Raw genomic sequence first — 8,077 nt, 5'->3', positions numbered from 1 at the left:
GACAGAGAGAGGATTGTGATATAGTGCGGCATGACAGGGTGGTGGCGTGTTGGATGCACAGCAGAATTCTATTTCAAGTATAACTGTGTTTAATCATATCCCGGCTTGCTTTCTCTACCCCTTTTTTTGTATTTTAACTTTCCCTTGAAACCCTTGTTAATTATGGAGAGAGAGAGAGAGAGAGAGAGTCTTGAATGATGGTCCAGCTGTGTGAATGCAGGTACAGGCAGATGGCCCTCCTCAGTGATTCAGACCTAACTTCTTCGTTCTTCGCCAGCCAGTTGGCCTTCTCTCGTCCTTCACTCACTACCTCTCCCCACCCCCACCCCCACCCCCACCCCCTACCCCTAATCACCCCACTCCCTGAATCGTTATCTTCTCCTATTATAGCACGGTACTGAATTGTATCGAGCAATATTACACAGATCATGTGGCACAATAGACCCTATATAGTGCACATGATCTTTACAGTTGTCGCACAATACAGTACAGCATCGTATAGTTACAACATAGAATAAAAATTCTCCACCCTCCACCCTCCACCCTTTTCAACTGGTCTTCCTTACTTGCCGTGGGCGGTGGGCGGAGGTGGATAGCATATATGGCGGTTCCAACAAGCGAATTAGGCTCGTGAGTAGAGTGATGCATCAAACAGTAAAGTAAATTGCAGCTGTGCAAGCAATTTCACCCTCCAAAAAAAAAACAAAAAAAAAAAAAAAACGAAAGAAAGAGAGATTGTACACAAAAATGATATAACGTGGAGTTTGGCTGTGGTTGGTTGGTTAAAGAAAAGATTAAGAAATTTTTTAAGTTGAAAAGACGCATGGGACTGTGTGACAGTCAATGCTTTTTAAAGCCACCTTCACGTCTAATCAACTGTGACCGTTGTTTCATTTTACTATCTTCTGTTTGGTGTCTCCCGAAAAATAGAATAACCTAGTTCGGAAATTCCTGATTTAGCCTTTCAGAATTTATTACTATCCATGTTTTTTTTTTTTGCATTTTTTATAAGGATAATTTTATCATTTCATCTTTTATTTTTAACATTGTTAGTCTTAAACTGACGTAATGGACTTATTTGTGCCTTTCAGAATTTATTACTATCAATGTCTTTTTTTTTCATTTTTTATAAGGGTAATTTTGTTATTTCACCTTTTATTTTTAACAATGTTAGTCATGAATTGACGGAATGGACTTATTTGTTACCGTTTACAAACCTCAGAAGGGTACACAGACTTTTCCAAAACTATGAGGTGAAAATATTCTTTAATCAAACCTCAGGAGTGATATGTATAAATTTTTCAAAAGTTTTTCCTTTGAGTAAATTACATACACCCGTTGTTGTAGTTTAAAACAATATCAAAACAACTTCCCCTTATTTTACTATTTCAAAAAAATCCCTAATTTCTCATGGTATTAGTAAACTGTTAATTTTGTAAGTAAAAAGATCATTTTACCTTTTATTTTAATGAGTTATTTTATGTACCATTTTACCTTTATTCCCATTCTTCTCCTCCAAACGTGAAAACCCTCACTTCTTTGTCTTCTTCTTCCTCCTGCAACCCACTTGTCCCCACCCCTCTCCTTTAGCACCTTCCAACCTTACCTCTTTGATCCCCTCATATCTGTTCCATTCTCAAGTTCAGAATTTCAATTCAACAACAAATTCCCTATCTGGGTAGACTAGGGAGAACCCCTCAATCATATAAGTAATTGAAACCCCGGAGATTAAATTGATCAAGAAATCAGTAACAAAAACAGTCAATCGGACAACACCAACATGATTTAGTCTAAACTCTAATGGGGAGGGGTGTTGTTAAGAACAGAATCAGAAACTGGACAGAAACCCTTAATTACAGGGTCTGTTCGGTCCACGCTAGAGCTTGAAGACAAAGACAATCCTGTCATTTGCCTAACTTTTAAGGGCCTTATGGTTCTTTTGCATAGGTTATGTCATTTTTGGAGAAATACGACTACTACTGTCCAAACAGCTTAGTACTGTAAATAAACAATTCAACAGGAAACTAATTGAAATTCAAATTACAGCCAGAAATTCCAAAACCCCTCTACTCTATATCCGTAATCCAATTTTAAGCACATCCAGAGATTGGAGAATTCAATTAGGCGATTGCTTACCTCAGCTGTCACCTTCCTTTTGTCTCCAGATCAGCTTTATTACCGGCAAGTGCCATAACCATGTTTAGGATTGCCTGGATCCAAACATTAAACTGTTGAGTACAACATAAATGGACAACCCCAGAAATTCATCACTCTTGCTCACACTTTTATTTTTTGGGTGGGTTGCAAGGAGTGGGGTAATATTCGCAATAAAATTAAGGGAAATTTATGATATACCCCTTGAAAATGGGTCGATGCTCAGATCACCCCCTCATATTTGAAAATACTCAGATCACTCCCTCTACACTAATGGTGTTAGTCTGCTGTTAGTTATTGATGTAAAAAGGCTATTTTACCCTTGTACTAAATCATTAGAATTAAATTTACAATACTACCATTTCTTCTTCTTCTCATCTTGTGTTTCTTCGAACCCTAGCCGATGCCCGATGGTGATACCCCTGCCCCATTGCTCAACCCCATCTCCGTCTCCATTCACGGTGGCGGCCACCGGGTGGCCAGGGGGTGATTGCAGGCCCAAACCCTCGCCCTTCACGGCTTCACCCCTACCCTAACTGCTGTGTCTGCCGCCCCTTCTTCTTCTCTGCCGAGACTCTCCACCCTCCACTCTCCACTCTCCACTCTCTATTCTTCTTATCTGTTGCGATTTAACGGCGGCCGGCGGCCAAGCTCAGACCTCATAATTTCTGACCTATATGGCGAGTTGGGCGCTCGTATAGGTCGGAGCTAGCACGGGCAGCCTGGCGGAGGAGAGCAGCGAGTTTTTCTGTTTGGATTTAAGTTCGGCGCACTCCTGCTTGAAGGTTTGGGCATCGTCGACGAACTTGGTCACCTGATCCGCCAATTGAATCGGCTTCGCCAGGATCTGCTTCATGATGTCCGCCATGGCCGCAGCGGTCCCGAACGACCCAAACTCCCAAACCCAAGGAGATCAACGATCAAATCCAATACCAAATCAAATAAAAGAGGAGACGGGAAGAAAGGGCAAAAAAAATTCACTCAAAAATTGAAAGAATGAATGAAGGGGACTGTCTGTGTGTTTAGTTTTCCGGATTCTGAAGAAAAAGATTGAAAGGAGAAAAAACTCGAGAAGAGGTATATAGCTTCTTCTTCTTGTTCTTATTGTTGCCTGAGAGAGGGGAGAGTGATAGGAGAATGTATGGATTGAGTTTAAGAATTGAGAGGGCAGCTAGCTATATGGGAGTCCCTATCAGAGTTCAATGGGTTAAGGAGGTGGCGCGTCGAAGGTTTCGGGTCCTGCCTGAGCCTCTGACCGTGACGGCGGAGGAAGGGTGGGAGGGAGGAGGAAAGTGGCAAACAATTTTAAGGAATGCCTAGCGGATGAGGTTGGGCCAAGTCTGGGTCTTTGGGGGTGGTGGTGGTGGTGGCGGCGGTGGCTGGGGCAATGGTAGTTGTAGAGGAGAGGGAATATTCCCTCTCCGATTCTTTATTTTAATTAAAAAAAAAAAAAAGAGTATATATTGAGTTTTTAGATCTAAGGGTAAAATGGTAATTATACTTTTCTCAAGGGTAGTTTAGGGTTTTCAAAAAATTTAACTAGCTGATTTCATCATCAGTTAACTAATGGTAGAGTCTAATTTGAGTATAGGGCTTTAATACAGGGGGTGATCTGAGTATTTTCAAATATGAGGGGGTGATCTGAGTATCGATCCATTTACAGGGGGTGTTTCATAAATTTCCCTAAAATTAAAGATAAAAGAGTAACAAAAAGAAATAAGAACAGATGCTTTCAACCCTGGAATTAATTAATTCTCCAAATCATTAATTCAATGACAGATGTCATTCGGATCTTGTTTTTGAAGTACTTGCACCCACTTCTTGGGTGTGAACGACCCCTGAGGTTCCAAAAAGAGAACAAAAAGGTACAAAATGAATAAAAATAGCCATTTGCAGAACCCAAGCTACTTCATTGGATGCTTCCCTAGTTCAAACTAAGGTTCGAGAACTCGGGTCTCGGTGGCATCTCGGTCAGGCCAGAAATTGAGTCGAGCCGAGATCTCGGCGAGTTGATGCATTTTTTTTTTTTTGGACTCGGACCCCCAACTCGGTGGGTTGTACACATATTTTGGGTTTGAAACTTGGTATCCAGCCTATTTCAGGCCATTTAAACACAATGGCATGCCCAGATTTGTCAAAAAACAAGTCCAAATATGAGTTTCACTTTGGACCATAGGTTGGTAGGCGACGAGTCGTACTAAAACAACATAATCAATATATAATTTAGTAAAACATAGCAAATTAGCAATCAAAACATTCTAATTAGCACACATCAATCAAAACATTCAAATAAAATGTACATTACATCAATGTTCACTTAATTTGTTACATAAAATGAGATTGAACAAGAAATTCATCCCTATATCGATCCATATAGAATTCCCATGTCATGGAATTGCTATAGTGTTGCAAATAGTGTGACACGACTTCCATATAAGTCTTCGATCAACATATACCAATCTCCCTATCTTAGGGTACATGGGAGGTTGTTGGTATGAGGTGTAAGATCCACTGCTCATCGTCATATTGAGTTTGAGGCATGTATGACTGGTTTGGGACTAGGAATGTATACCCAACACCTGACCTAGAGCTTTGACTGTCATACTCAGCTGCTGACTGCCCATACTGACCATAGGCACTATAATCAGAACCGGTGCTCTGCTGGCCATAGTCATAGCCATGATGATGCTGAGATGATTGCCATGACTGATGCTCACTAGTAGTATCTATACTCATGCTTCCGAAACTTGTAAGCATGGTGTTCATACTGCTGTTGTCCTCCTCCTGAGCATATGACTGATGTGAGTGTTTGCGACCCTTCTTTCTGTTGTATGTTTTAGGGTGGCCACCATGGTCTTGATCTTGAGTGGCATGCGTAAACTGAGACTCACCAGTGAAACGCACAGGGTCCTCCTGCATTCCAACTTCTTGCTCGTACTGCTCGCGCATCCCCTCATGACGATCATCATAATAACCGCCACTCCGCATGCCACTAGCAGCAGCAGCTTCACCACCATCACCATCACCATCACCATCACTAGCATCACCAGTGTCATCACCACCACCATCATCATCATCAGCAGGACTTCCTACAGCAGGCTCAAAAGGTTTCGGTGACTCTGCATGTGCACGCCCCTCTTGCGTCGACATATATTCATCAACATCGCTTGCCGGTTACAGACGCAATGGTGGGGTCGGGCCTACCCCGCATTGATCCATATCAGGTGTACCACGATCCCTCACCCACTGGAATAGGGGATCCTCATCGTCATCAGAGTCCTCTTGAAAAATGTTGGACAGTTCAATGGGTTCTTTATCATTGGCCTCAATTCCTTCACGTATGTGCCTCATCCTTAATCTCATATTGTAGTGCACATACACAAGCTGCTCCAGTCGTTCGCTACCCAACCTACTCCGCCTCTTTGAATGTATCAATGAGAATGTACTCCAGTTGCGCTCACATCCGGAGGATGAACAAGTTTGTGAGAGCACTCTCACTGCTACCTTCCTCAGGTTGGGTGAACTTGTACCATAAAGCACCCACCAGTCGGCTGCATTACAAATATAGAATAGTAAGAATATGTACATTCTAAAGAGATAAAATTATAATTCATAAATGTAATATCATGCCACCTACTAGGGTCTGACTTTTGTCTACCCTCCACTGCAGCTAGTCGACCGAAACTTGCTGAGGCCTCTCTGAAGTATTTGATCTATTTTCAATTTGAGGCATTAGTATTTCCTATTTAGTAATTACATTCATAAACTAACTACCAAAGTGCCAAAGTCCCATACTCTCACCTCATCATTGCAAGCAGCTTGTGTCTTTGGATGGGGTTCCAACTTTTGAGTAACAGCTTGAACTGCCTCTAACAATTCTATGTCTAGCCCAAGATCATGGGAGTAGTGATACTTTGGATTCAAATAGTATGCTAGTAAAGTAAACGCCACAAATATGATTTGTTAGTAACTTAATCGCTTTAATGCCTTTAGGGTTTTGAATATATAAATGTAAAAAAGTTATAACATTTAAAGTATAAAGTATGTTGAACTCACCAGCCTTATGCAATGGATGACTCAAGTGCTTCTCCCACCGCTCATCAATGATGTTAGTGTAGGACTTTGCACTTCGAGGTATAGCAGCTCTAACCATTTCCTTCATTTTTTGGATGGCAGCATAAATGTGGCCCAAAGTAGGCTTCTTCTCTGTATCAACCATCTTCAGTACTGCCACCACTGGCTCTAATATGCCAACCACTTTTCCCAAGTCCTTCCAAAATCCATCATTTGCAATGGTCTGTTGTGCTACCTTTGCTTCTTCTGACTTAGAACCTTGCCAACCAAACCATTCATGACTTGCAAACATACACCTTAGACCTATCGCCTTACTCTGAAAGCTCTTCAATGCAATGTAATTGGTGGCAAATCGAGTGACACCAGGCCTCACTAAATCTCCATTACATTTCTCCCTCATCAAGGCTAAAGCATAAGAATGGTTGTACACAAAAGTTGTCACTTGTCTTGCCATATTTACCACACCCGCCACCAAAGTCTTTTTCCCCATGTCCTTCAGCATTAAATCAATAGAATGGGCTGCACATGGGGTCCAAAAGATCCGGATCCTCTTACTCTTCTTATTCATCAATTTCTCTCCAGCCTTTTTATAGTTGGAACCGTTATCCGTCACAATTTGGATAACGTTCCTTGGTGCTACCTCCTCCACCACTTGCTTCAACTCCTTATACAAGTATGATGCATCCTTTATATGCTTTGATGCATCGATAGACTTTAAGAATATAGCCTTTCCATTGCAACTCACCATGAAATTTATGATGGACAGCCTAGTAGGTCCAGTCCAACCATCAGCCATAAGAGTAACCCCATATGTCTCCCACATTGGCTTCAAACCATCAATGTATTCTTTTAGCTCCTCTACCTCCTGAGGTAAATATACATTGTATAATTCAAATGGTGAAGGTCCCTTCCATCCTGCACCAGCCCTCCCTGCAGCATCAAGGAATGCATTATAGTATGTTCCTTGTGCTACATTGGCTGGAATGCCATGGTAAAGCATGAACTTGCTAAAGGCTTTTCGTGCTTTCTCTTGTTTACCACCAAATACTTGTGGGATGGTTGGCTGGTAGGCATCTTGTTGCCTAAAAGTGGTGGGATCCTGCTCAAAAATGGGTTCTGGACCTTGTACTCGTGGTCGGGTTTGGGGTCGTGGTATATTTCTTGTCCCAGTGCTTCTCCTCCTCTCATCTTCTTGCATCAGTGCAATGAGCGATCCACCACTCCTCTTGCTTGCTCATATGCTCTTATATTATCAAAATGAAAACTTTGTCTACTATCAGCCAAAGTCTGCTGGTAAATTCTCCATTCAGCCTTTGATTGAAACTCACCAGGTGGAGGCCCAATGTCAGTATCATCTTCGCCAGGGACCTCTGCACCAGCCCTCTCTAGTATTGCCTCATTAAACTCTTGTTGCATTCTTTCCCTCTCAGATTTTTTTAATCTTCCTCCTTTCAAATGTTGTGTCATTGCCACTTTCACTTGGATAGGAACATTTGGGCATGATGAAACATCCTTGCCTGTACCAGACAAGTGTTGCTTTAACCTGGTGGCTTCTCCAGATAGCAACTTCCCACAATAATTGCATTTAGACTTCTTTTTGTCTGCGGACATGGGAACTCCATGTTGCTATGCTATATCAGACATTGTATACAAAATGTCTTATGTTTTACACTGTTACATAAAAAAGCATGTATTAATAACCATGGATCACTTAAAGTAAGGTATTCAAGACTTAAAGTATGCTATTCATAACTCTTAAACGTAATGTCAAGCTACTAGAACTATGAAATAACTATCTCTTATTTATCCCCTAACCCTAGTATTTATTTGTTAATTAAAAATAATATTT

This window comes from Telopea speciosissima, chromosome 6 (genome assembly GCF_018873765.1).
Source record: "Telopea speciosissima isolate NSW1024214 ecotype Mountain lineage chromosome 6, Tspe_v1, whole genome shotgun sequence".
Taxonomy (NCBI): Eukaryota; Viridiplantae; Streptophyta; class Magnoliopsida; order Proteales; family Proteaceae; genus Telopea; species Telopea speciosissima.
This window is presented reverse-complemented; position numbering follows the sequence as displayed.